This window comes from Pinus tabuliformis, chromosome 5_1 (assembly GCF_031772625.1).
Source record: "Pinus tabuliformis cultivar Carrire ecotype Pingquan chromosome 5_1, CPIR1, whole genome shotgun sequence".
In the NCBI taxonomy this organism is placed as follows: domain Eukaryota; kingdom Viridiplantae; phylum Streptophyta; class Pinopsida; order Pinales; family Pinaceae; genus Pinus; species Pinus tabuliformis.
The window spans coordinates 823,902,102-823,915,304 of record NC_142305.1 but is presented as its reverse complement, the minus strand read 5'-3'; positions in this window follow the sequence as shown (position 1 = coordinate 823,915,304).

Sequence of the window (13,203 nt, the reverse complement as noted above, 5' to 3'; positions counted from 1 at the left end):
GCAGTTATGTTATGTAGCTTGAAGAGGATCATGGCAGCCTATTCAATCTTATATGATGCAAGAGCCTAATTCACAATTTCAAGCTAATGTACATCCATCTCCAACTAATTGTAACACATGCTTTTCTTGGCAACCTTAGCCATCTTAACTTGAAAACCAATCTTGTAAACAAGGTTGGAAAGGAACTTATAAGAGCCATCCACAATATCCAAAATATTTTCCTCAATGTCCTCCATTCCCAACTCCATGTTATCCATACCATTCACCTCCACCACAACCACATCCATCTCAAATATCCACTCCCACTCAACTACATGTACTACCATTTCCGAACCCACACAATGAAGTAGCTCATCCCACTTATAATGCTGAGGTATAACACTTCCAAACATCTCCTCTTGATCTAAATGGTATTAATCTTAGCTCAAGGAAAGTATCACAAAAAATAGATTCTCTTGATATCATTGAAAGACAACATGCAGATTCAAATGAGAAGACCAAAGAATCATGGGCTGCACTTGACGAAGAGCGGACATCAGAATCAAAAATTGGGAAAGTGCCATCATGTTTACCATCAAATCCTCTATGTGTTCAAAAGAATAATTAGCAAAAATAATAAGATATGAATTTCATGTAAGAAGAAGACATCCAAGATGATCTAAATTAGCAAGTGGACTAGGGGTATCACAACTCTATTGAAATATGTTTCCAGACATTCACTAGGTTGCAGCAATACTCTCTTCTTCAAAAATGCTTCATATCATCAAAGTCAAAGAATTTGGTTTCTTACATTCAGGTAGATGTCAAAGAATATGTTTCAAGCCTACACATGATTTTATCTGTCATCAAGGTATTCAAGTGGCTCCATTGGAAGTATTCCTACATTTGAAAATGATTTTGTTTTTTCAAGTAGAGTAGGATAGAGAAAGAAATAAAAAAATGAAAAATAAGATAAAAAATAAAATATCAGGTGAAAACCTCCTTTGAGGCGCTTAAGGGCTCATTGATTGAAAACCTCCATGAGGCAATCAATGGGTTGGAAAAATGAAAAGAAAAAAGAGAAAAAGAAAAGATCTTAGGTGAAAACCTCCTTTTAGACGCCTAGGTAGACCTACTAGTTGAAAACCTCATTGAGATGGCTTGTAGGCGTAGAAGAAAATATATGTGTGTGTGTGTGTGTTGCTCCATGTATCTCTCTGATGAATGTAGGTGATCTCTAACATCTGCGAGCAACAAAAACAAGTTGGCACAATTTTTTTTTGTCAAAATTCTAGTCAAAGGAAGTCAAACTTGGACTTTCTCCTCTTTTTCTCAGGTGCTCCAGAAGGACCAAGGCCATGCCAATCCATCACCCTCATCTATTTCCACCATCCACCCATCATTTCCGAGCTTTTCCCATTCATTTTCCTTGTTATCCTAAAATACTATAGGAAGGCTCTATTTTAGTATAAGAAACATAAATACATAGAGCAAGAAATTATTTTTGTCATATTTTGAAAACCATGCATCCATTTACCAAGATTTTTCAGATAGAGATGCATATGGATGATAGTAACATGCTCAAGTAAGTTCAGCAAATTCCAGTGCACAGTTTTCGAAAAATCGACCTCCATCACCTACAACCAATTTCGAATTTTCTCGATATTCGTGCATCAATTTGCAAAGTTTTTTCATGGAGAGATGCATATGGATGATGGTAACATGTCCAAGCAATTTCAAAAAATTCTAGTGCATAGTTTCCAAGAAATCGACCTCTATCAAATTCATTCATTTTTAATTTTTCTCGAGATTTGTGCATCCATTGGCCAAAATTATTTTATGGGGAGGTGCATAAGGAAGATGGCAACATGGTCAAAAAATTTCAGGTCGATCCAGTGTACCATTTGGGAGATATGGGTTTAAACAAGCTGCTACAAGGTTTCCTGTAGTACTACAGGATGTCCTAGTTTACTACAGGAAACAGGCTAAAAGCTATAGGAAGGTACGGAAGGTGAAATAAAGTGTGGGAAAGGTTTCTAATGGTGGAATAAGGTATAGGGAAGGTGAACATCACCCATGGCCAAGCCCATCACTCCAAGAAGGTCGGATTTGACTAAGATAGCTTGCTCATGGTAACTGGAAGACAGAGGTTTAGAATCACCAAGCTATGAAGACCTGTGCAGAAGAAAACAAAGGAAATTATCACCTCTAGAGGACCATGGATCGATCATCAACTCAACAGCAGCATGCATGTCTCTCCAACAACCATTAGGTAGGTACATGTATGCAATATTCTTGACCTCTTCTCTTGAGCATATTATAGTTAGAAATTTTTTGTCAATGCATGAGAGATGAGGTTTTATAAGCTAAGGATGGGTCAGTAGTCTTGGTCACCTTCAACTAGTTAATTGCAACTCACTCCTTCACTCATGTAATGTGGAAAAGCCAAATTAGGAAGGGTGATGATTTCGAGGAATGGGAACAACAGTTAAAAAAAGAAATTTATGTAAAGGCCAAGTCACCATATCACTCCAAGCCTTCCATCCACTTCATATTCACTATCTATCAATCATTCATCCATCTCATTTCATAAGAAAAAAATTAATATTTTTCGAAAATAAACCCTACACTCTGTCTCACCCTCAAAGTTTCTTGAAAAAACACATAGAACACATTCTCTCCATTTTCACAAACCTACACTACTCCCTCTGAGCCCTAACATCATCTTCCAAACCCTCTGCAACATTTCTCATCACTCCCATGTTAGAAGACCCTGAAAGAGGAGGAATGACTGCTACAGGAAGGAGGAAAGGAACAAATTGTGCTAAAAACAAATACGACAGTGCCTAAGAGAGACCTAATCAAAACGGAGAACTCCAAGGCCATTAGGCAATCATCTAGGCCACAAAAGATAAGAATAAGGCAACAAAAGGCAAGAATACATTCACCATCAAAATAGAACTCAAACTGCAGTGATGAAAAGAGGCTTTCCAAGAGGCCTCTAATATCTTTGTAGGTTTGGTCCAAGGCCTAAAAGATGTTATAGAAAGGGGAGAGCCATGGAAATCAAGTTGAGGGCCTACCCTAGTCTCATACTATCATTTCTACTCAAAATAGGTTTAAACAGGGTTTCTGTAGTACTACAGGAAACGCTACATGGTTTGTTGTAGTACTCTTCTAGCGTATATATACTTACCCAGATTTGCTCAAAAAGATTGGTTTTGGTCCCTTAAGGTTGAATCATGACCCCTAGGCTCTAAATCAATGGTTGAGGAAGAATAAACACCAATTAGGACATGCCTTTTTCCAATGTAGATTAGGTCTATTTATTTGAATTCATTCTCTTAGGATTTCAATTACAATTTGTTGTTGTTTCTTAGGATTAATTTCTTTTCCAATTTGAAATTTCCATTTATGAAATTAGTTTAGAATTTGATTTCCTTACATTCACTCCAGTACATCATGACATCAAAGGTTGTATGCTACACATATAGTGTTGATACCTCTAAAGTTTGTACAAACCCCGAGTTGATAATTAAAGTTGGTAGTCTTGGGAGTTGCAACATTCTTGTTGTAATACTGAAGTTCATCACTTTTTACTACTGAATGTCCTAGTACTCATCTAAAGTCGTTTTGAAGGTTTCAGAGGTGTCTAAATGGTGGGAAAAGGTAGCAGAAGGTCGGAAAAGGACATGAAAGACCTTGCGAAACTAAAAAATATTCAAGAAACCATCTTGAATAAGAGGAATAAGACAGGCTAATGGTATCAAGAAACATTGATTTTTCTATGCACAAACAGTTTTGGAAAAACGAGTGAAAATGGAATGAAGGTTTCAAGGGAAAAGAAATGAATGAAATGGATCTAGAAACCAACATAGTTCACTTGCAAATAGGAAAGTTATCGTTTTTTTTTGCATGAAAGATTGTTAAACAATCATGAAAAGAGCAAACTACATTTTTGTGTTTGTCCTTGTAGAACTTACAACCAACATTCTTAAGAGAAAGCACTGAGGAATGCACAAGAGAGAGGCTATCAGGGCCATGAATGAGGCACAATGAGGTCACTAAGTTGATCAGAGTATGAGCAACACTTTCAACAAGGGGGTATGATGGGTCTCTAAATTAGACATAAATTAAGGCCCATGCCTCTAAATTAGACATAAATTAAGGTCCATCTTACCATCCTTCAGCACATTAAACCTCTATTTTGCATTAGATAATGTATTTTTAGCTTTAATATGTTCATTATGAAGGTTTATGGATAGTGGCATATTTGTGCCTAATATTATTTATTTTTGTGAAATATTGTGAAAATATTGGGCAAATTATGGAGATTTGGAGGGGATAATCTAGGGATCTGCTCCTTAATACAGGAGAATAAATATTAAATGATAAATAAACAAGATATTATGGAATTATGGCACATATTATGGAACTCCAATGATTGATAAAATCGAAGAATGTGTTCCATGCCATTTAATGCAGATTCCTAATATTAGGAACCAGATCTATTAATCAAGGGATTTTGGTGGGGAAATATTCATTCTTTCAAGGGGAATTATTCATAATCATTTTATATATGTACCAAGTTGAATTTTCCTCTAGGGGTTGATTTTTCTTAGTCTTCTTATGGAAAAAACTCATATTTTTGCAGCTCCACTTTCATTTTCTGCGGGGATGTAATTGTATTGACGGAAATAATGAAGATTGGTGACATGTGCAACATCTAGATCTTGGTCTCCTTCATAGGAATTTGAGTTTCCTTGGGCTTGGTTGTCCCAAGAGCCTCAGAGCCCTTTTGTATCATTTACTTTTCTTATTTTCACTTCTTATTCACATGCATCTCTTGCTCTTGTCTTTTTTCTATTTCTGCATTTAGTATTAATGATTTCTTGTTGTAGGATTGGGTTAAATGGTTGAAGCAAGTCATTTTTCAGGATCACAGGCATCACTTCATCATTGGAACAACTTTGGAAGGTCATAGTAATCATCGAGCTTGGATTAGTTTGCTTATTCCCAAATCTAGATTTCTCGAAGTCCCTTGTGGCAAATAACAATACTTTTTTGCTATTTTTTAGAGCATGCTAATGAGCTTCAATCGAGTTGATTCCATTTGCATTAGATTACAAAAACATTCTAGTTAATAATAAAAATTACCCCATTACATTTGCACTTGAGTAGGTTAGGCATTTGATAGATTTACTAGCTCACTAGTTCTCGAATTTCTAGATTTTACACTAATAATTTTCTGCATGGATTAACCGAGGTATTTTTGAGTGATTCCACTTGGAATCGAAACTTAATACATCTTAGTCAATAAAAAAAGTTGTCCCATCCAATTTGGATTTGATTTTTTGGTCATTCAATGAATTATAGTTTCATACAGTAAATATGTTGTTTCTTGTAGTACTCTTCTAGCGTGTATATACTTGCCCAGATTTGCTCAAAAAGATTGATTTTGGTCCCTTAGGGTTGAATCATGACTCATAGGCTCTAAATAAATGATTAGGGAAGACTAAAGACCACTTATGATTTACCTCTTTACCCATGCAAAAACATTTCAGTGATTTGGGCTAATGGACAGATTTATAAAATAGATAATAGAATGATGATTGCCACATCCAATGAACTCTATTAATGGATCTAAACTCTTTGAAATGTAATGGTTGACATTCAATTCATGATCTTTGCTTTATGCAATTAGAATATGTTTTTTCCTTATATTTTCTTTCTTGCAACAGGTTAAGGTTTAAATTTCGAGCATTTCATTTTCTGCAATTAGTTTAGGATATGATTTCATTACATATACTCCATTACCTCATGACAGCGAAAGAATGACACATTGTATGTTGCACATATAGTGTCGATACCTCTTAAGTTTGTACAAACCCCGGATTGATAAGTAAAATTGGTAGCCTTGAGATTTGCAACATTCTTGTTGCAATACCGAGGCTCATCACTTTTTGGCACCGTTGCTGGGGAGGTGTCAAAATATTCATTGCTTTCTTCCCTAGTTGATTCATTTTTTTTACTTACTGCAAAAAAAAAATTGCATTAAGCATATTTCATTTCAAAAACGAAGAATTGCATTGAATTAGCATTCTTATTCAAAAAACAAAATTTAAAAATATTCTCCAACACTAACCCTCCCATTTTATCATGTGGTGCAGTAAACATATTTCATTTCAAAAACAAAGAATTTCATTGAATTAGCATTCTTATTCAAAAAATAAAATTTAAAAATATTCTCCAACACCAACCCTTCCATTTTATCACATGGTGCAGTAAGAGCCACAACACCATTCATTTTTGTAGGTAGCAGAAGAAGAGGTGACAGAGAAGGTAGAAGAAATGGATGGAGATGATGACAATGAATAAGCTCTTCTTGGATTACCCATTCAAGATACAAATGTCAGTGTGCACATGAAGAACATCACTCCATCTTTTCTTCCAAAATTTCATTGTTTAAGGTTAGAGGATCCAGAAACCTTTCTTTTTGAATTTGAAATCTTTTGTAGATCTTATGGTTACTTACTAAACACTCAAAAATTGAGATTGTTTCCCGCAACATTGAAAGATAGAGCTCTTAAATGGTTCTTGAGTTTAGGGACTAATTCAATAAAGTCATGGAATAATATGCAAAATATATTTCTAGAAAAATATAAAGATCATGATCTTAAAGAAAAAATCTTTAGAATGAATTAAAAAAAAAAGATGAGAGTCTAGAGGATCTAATAGAGAGATTCATGTATAATGTTAAGAGAGCAAAACTACATCATTTAGGATCTGACACATTAAAAACCCTCTTACTTAGAACAATTAGGGATGAATGGATTGATCTCCTTGATCTCATGAGTAAAGGTGATGTATATCAATTATCATTTGAAGAAATTTGTGAAACATGCAAACACATATCAAGAGGAAGGGAAAAAATAAGTAAATCAGTATCAAGATCGGTAAGTCAAGCTACACTTGGAAATTTGTTTGATGACTTTAAAACAGAAATTCTTAACAATTTGACCAAACAATTAGAAATGTTAAGAATACAAAAAGAGAAAAAAGAAGATGTTTATATTTGTGTTGTCCATACAGAATCACATGATATTAATTATTGCCCCTCATTACCAAGGTTGAAGGAAGTTTACCAAGAGGACAATGGAGCAAGTCAATTGCTAATGCAACTATGTTATGTAGCTCCAAGAGGACCATGGCAGCCTATTCAACATGATATGATGCAAGAGCCTAATTCACAATTTCGAGTTAATGCACATCCATCTCAAACTAATTGTAACACACCCTTTCCTTGGGTACCTCCGCCATCTCAACCCCAAAACCAATCTTGGCAACAAGGTTGGCAATGAACTTATGGGATCCATCCACAATATCCTCAATATTTTCCTCAATATCCTCCATACTCAACTCCATGTTATCCCTACCATTCACCTCCACCACAACCTCAACCTCAACCACATCCATCTCAAATATAGACTCCCACTCAACTACCTGTACCACCATTTCAGAATCCTCACAATGAAGTAGCTCAGCCCACTTACAATGCTCAGGTATAACACTTCCAAACATCTCCTCTTGATCTAAATGGTATTAATCTTAGCTCAGGAATAGTATCACAAAAAAGAGGTTCTCTTGGTATCATTGAAGGACAACATGCATATTCAAAAGAGAAAACCAAAGAATCATGGGTTGCACTTGACGAAGAGTAGACATCAGAATCAGAGATTGGGAAAGTGCCTTCATGTTTACCATCAGATCCTCTATGTGTTCAAGAGAATAATTAGCAAAAAAAAAAAGATATGAATTTCATGGAAGAAGAAGACATCCAAGATGATCCAAATTAGCAAGTGGACCAAGGGTATCACAACTATATTGAAATATGGTTCCAGACAGTCACTAAGTTGCAGCAATACTTCTTCTTCAACGGTGCTTGATATCATCAAATTCAAAGCATTTGGTCTTTTACATTCATCTACATGTCAAAGAATATGTTTCGAGCCTACACATGATTTGATCTATCATCCAAGTATGCAAGTGGCTCCATTGGAAGTGTTCCTACACTTGAAAATGATTTTGTTTTTTCAAGTAGAGTAGGATAGAAAAATAAATAAAAATAAAAATAAATAAATAAATAAATAAGAGAAAAATAAAATTTCAAGTGTAAACCTCCTTTGAAGCGCCTGAGATTTACTCATTGATTGAAAACCTCCATGAGGTAATCAATGGGTTGGGGAAAAAAACGATCCTAGATGAAAACCTCCTTTGAGGTGCCTAAGCAGACCTACTAGTTGAAAACCTCATTGAGGTGTCTAGTAGGCATAGAAGAAAATAAATAAATAAATAAAATCCACTCCATGTATCTCTCTAATGAATGCAAGTGATCTCCAACATCTGCAAACAACAAAAACAAGTTGGCAAAAAAAGAATGGTCAAAATTCTAGTCAAAGGAAGTCAAACTTGGACTTTCTCCTCCTTTTCTCAGATGCTCCAAAAGGACCAAGGCCATGCCAATCCATCACCCTCATCTATTTCTACCATCCACCCATCATTCCCGAGCTTTTCCCATTCATTTTCCTTGCTATCCTAAAATACTACAAGAAGGCTTTGTTTTAGTATAAGAAACATAAATACATAGAGTAGAAATTTATTTTTGTCATATATTGAAAACCATGAATCCATTTACCAAGCTTTTTCAGATAAAGATGCACATGGATGATAGTAACACGCTCAAGAAAGTTCAGCAAATTCCAGTTCAGAGTTTTTGAGAAATCGACCTCCATCACCTACAACCATTTTTGAATTTTCTCAATATTCGTGCATCCATTTACAAAGTTGTTTCATGGAGAGATGCATATGGATGATGGTAGCATGCCCAAGAAATTGCAGAAAATTTCAGTACACGGTTTTAAAGAAATCGACCTCCATCAACTTCAGCCATTTTTAATTTTTCTCGAGATTTGTGCATCCATCAGCCAAACTTTTCTTATGGAGAGGTGCATAAGGATAATGGCAACATGCTCAGAAAATTTTAGATCAATCTAGTATACCATTTGGGAGATATGGGTTTAAACAAGCTACTACAGGGTTTCATGTAGTACTATAGGATGACTTAGTTTACTACAGGGAACAGGTTGAAAGTTGTAGGAAGGTATGGAAGGTGAAATAAAGTGTGAGAAAGGTGTTTAATGGTGGAATAAGGTATAGGGAAGGTGAACATCACCCATGGCCAAGTCTGGCACTTTAAGAAGGTCAGATTTGACTAAGATAGCTTGCTCATGGTAACTAGAAGATAGAGGTTTAGAATCACCAAGCTATGAAAACATAGTTACCGATCAAACGGGAACTATTTATTACCTCAAAATGGGTAATCTAGCCCAAAAATCCCAAAAAAACACGAAAAAACAACCCAAAATAAAAAGTGTTGATTCTGCATCACTATTTTTTTCAGAGTAAAATTTCAATATTTTTTAAAAATCACTGTAAAAAACAATAAAAGCCATTTTGTTTGGTGCAAAAAACACTTTGAAATCGAAAAGTGTTGATGCTGGAATAACTTTTTTTTTTTCAGGGTAAATTTTCATCATTTTTTAATAAGGACGTTAAAAATAAAATATCATGACTTTGAAAAATTTTAAATTTCCAATGATTTTCAAGCATGACATTAATGATAAAACACAATATTAAAAAGTAAATAAATAAAATTCAAAACATTTAAACAAAAAAAAAAAAAAACCAACACATTTAAAAAAATATATTAAAAAACACATATTAAAAAAGAATAATAACAAAAACATTCAAAAATTACATGTTAGAAAAAGCATTTACAAAAAACAATTAAAAAAAGTCTTATTAAAAAAAAACATATTAAAAAAAAAATTAAAAAAATCATATTTATAAAAAAAGAATTATCGTATTAAAAAAACAATTAAAAATAAAATAAAATAAAAAAACAATAAAACAAAAATCGCTCCCCCTCCCGTCGCCCCCCTCTCCCCTCCCCCTTCCTTCCCCCGCCCGACCCTCTCTTCCCTTCTCTCCTACCCCTCCTCCCTTCCCTACCGCACCCCAGTCCTCCCCCGGGGCCGAGGGGAGGGGGAGGTCAAGGAGGAGGCCCGAGGGGGAAGGGGAGTAGGGGAGAAGATGGAGGGGCATTGTGGGGTGTGGAGAGGAGAGGGGGGCTCGGGGGGAGCGATTTTTATTTTATTGTTGTTATTTTTTATTTTTATTTTTTAAATATGTCTTTTTTTAATACGAATTTTTTTATTGTTTTCATTTTTTTTAATTGTTTTTTTAAATGTTTTTTTCTTTTTTCTTAAATTTTTTTAATTTTAATTTTTTGAAAAAAAAATCTTTTTTTTTTTTTGTTTTTTTTCATTAATTTTTTATTCAACTTTTTTTTACTAGTCAATTTTGATTTTTTTTTTGTCATTTTAATTTTTATGTTTTATTACTATCATGAAAATCACCAACTTAAAAAAAAAAAAAATCCACACTTAATTCATTAGAAAATTTAAAATGTAAAAACTAAGCCCTTTAAACAAAAATGGTTGATGCTCATTTGGTGTTGGGTTGATGATCAGAGGTTGATGCTCATCAGTATTTTCAACACTTTTCAAAATCAATATGAAAATCACTAACAAAAATATACATAAAAAAATTTAAAGTGTAAAAAATAAGTCCTCTAAAAAAAATGTGTTAATGTTGCATCAACACTTTTTAAATCAGCATGAAAATCACTAACATTTAAAAAAATTGTTCATACTTGATACATAAAAAATATATATTAAAGTGCAAAAATATGCTCAAAAAAAAAGTGTATACTGAATCACCATTTTTCAAAATGAAGTGATTTTTTGCTACCTCACAAAAACAGGTACTAGGTCATTTTCTTGTTTAATCGATAACTATGTTTGAAGAGCTGTGTACAAGCAAACAAAGGAAATTATCACCTCCAGAGGACCATGGATCAATCATCAACTCAGCGGCAACATGCATGTCTCTCCAACAACCATCAAGTATGTACATGTATGCAATATTCTTGCAATATTCTTAACCTCTTCTCTTGAGCATATTATAGTTAGAAATTTGTTGTCAATGCATGAGGGATGAGTTTTTATAAGCTAAGGATGGGTCAGTAGTCTCAGACACCTTCAACTAGTTAATTGTAGCTCACTCCTTCATTCATGCAACGTGGAAAAGCCAAATTAGAAAGGGTGATGATTTCGAATAATGGGGACAACATTTAAAAGAATACATTTCTGTAAAGCCCAACCACCACAGCACTCCAAGCCCTCCATCCACTTCATATCCAATATCTATCCATCATTCATCCATCCCATTTCATAAGAAAAAAAAGAAAAAAATAATATTTTTTAAGAACAAATCCTACGCTTTGTCTCACACTGAAAATTTCTTAAAAAAACACATAGAAAACATTCTCTCCATTTTCACAAACCTACACTACTCCCTCTGAGCCCTAGCATCATCCTCCAAACCCTCTCCATCATTTCTCATCACTCCCATATAGCTAGAAGACCCTGAAAGAAGAGGAATGACTGCTACAAGAAGGCATAATGCTGCTACAAGGAGGAAATGAGCAAATCGCACTAAAACAAAAAATGGAAGTGCCTAAGAGAGACCTAATCAAAATAGAGAACTCCAAACCCATTACGAAATCATCTAAGCCACAAAAGAAAAGAAGACAACAAAAGGCAAGAAGGCATTCACCATCAAAATAAAACTCTAACTGCAGTGATGAAAAGAGGCTTTCCAAGAGGTCTCTAATCTCTTTCTAGCTTTTGTCCAATGCCTAAAAGATGTTATAGAAATGGGAGAAAGCCATGGAAGTCAGGTTGAGGTCCTACCCTAGGCTTAGACTATCGTTTATGCTCAAAACATGTTTAAACAAGGTTTCTTGTAGTGCTACAGGCACTGCTACAGAGTTTCCTACAGTACTACAGCAACCGCTACAAGGTTTCCTATAGTACTCTCCCAGCGTGTATATACTTGCCCAAATTTGCTCAAAAATATTGATTTTTATCCCTTAGGGTTGAATCATGACCCCTAGACTCTAAATCAATGGTTGAGGAAGAATAAACACCCATTAGGATATGCATTTTTACAATGTAGATTAGGAATATTTATTTGAATTCATTCTCTTAGGATTTCAATTACAATTTGTTGTTCTTTCTTAGGATTAATTTATTTTCCAAAGTGAAATTTCTATTTATGAAATTAGTTTAGGATTTGATTTCCTTACATTCACTCCAGTACATCATGACATCAAATGAATCACACATTGTATGATGCACATATAGTTTTGATACCTCTTAAGTTTGTACGAATCTCGGGTTGATAATTAAAGTTGATAGCCTTGGGAATTGCAGAATTCTTGTTGCAATACCGAGTTTCATCAATTTTTACTACTGAATATCATAGTTCTCATTTAAAGGAGTTTTGAAGGTTTCAAAGGTGTCCAAATGGTGGGAAAAGGAAGTAGAAGGTCAGAAAATAATGTGGAAGACCTTGCCAAACACTAAAAAATATTCAAGAACCCATATTGAACAAGAGGAAAAAGGCAGGCTAGATAATTAAAGTTGGTAGCCTAGGGAGTTGCAGCATTCTTGTTGCAATACCGAGGTTCATCACTTTTTACTACCGAATATCCTAGTTCTCATCTAAAGGAATTTTGAAGGTTTCAAAGCTGTCCAAATGGTGGAAAAAGGTAGTAGAATGTCAGAAAATGATGTGGAAAACCTTGCCAAACTAAAAAATATTCAAGAACCCATATTGAATAAGAGGAATAAGGCAGGTTAATGGTATCAAGAAACAATGATTTTTTTGTGCAAAAATAGTTTTGAAAAAATGAGTGAAAATGGAATGAAGGATTAAAGGGAGACGATATGAATGAAATGGATGTACAAGCCAACAGAGTTCACTTGCAAAGAGAAAAGTTAAGTTTTTTTTGCTTAAAACACTGTTAAACAATTATGAAAAGAACAACTACATTTTTGTGTTTGTCCTTGTAGAACTTACAACCAATATTATTAAGAGAAAGGACCAAGGAATGCACAAGGGAGAGGCCACCGGGGTCATGAATAAAGCACAATGAGGTCACTAAGTTGCTAAGAGGATGAACAACACTTTTAGCAGGGGTGTATGATGGGCCTCTAAATTAGACATAAATTAATACCCATACCTCTAAATTAGACA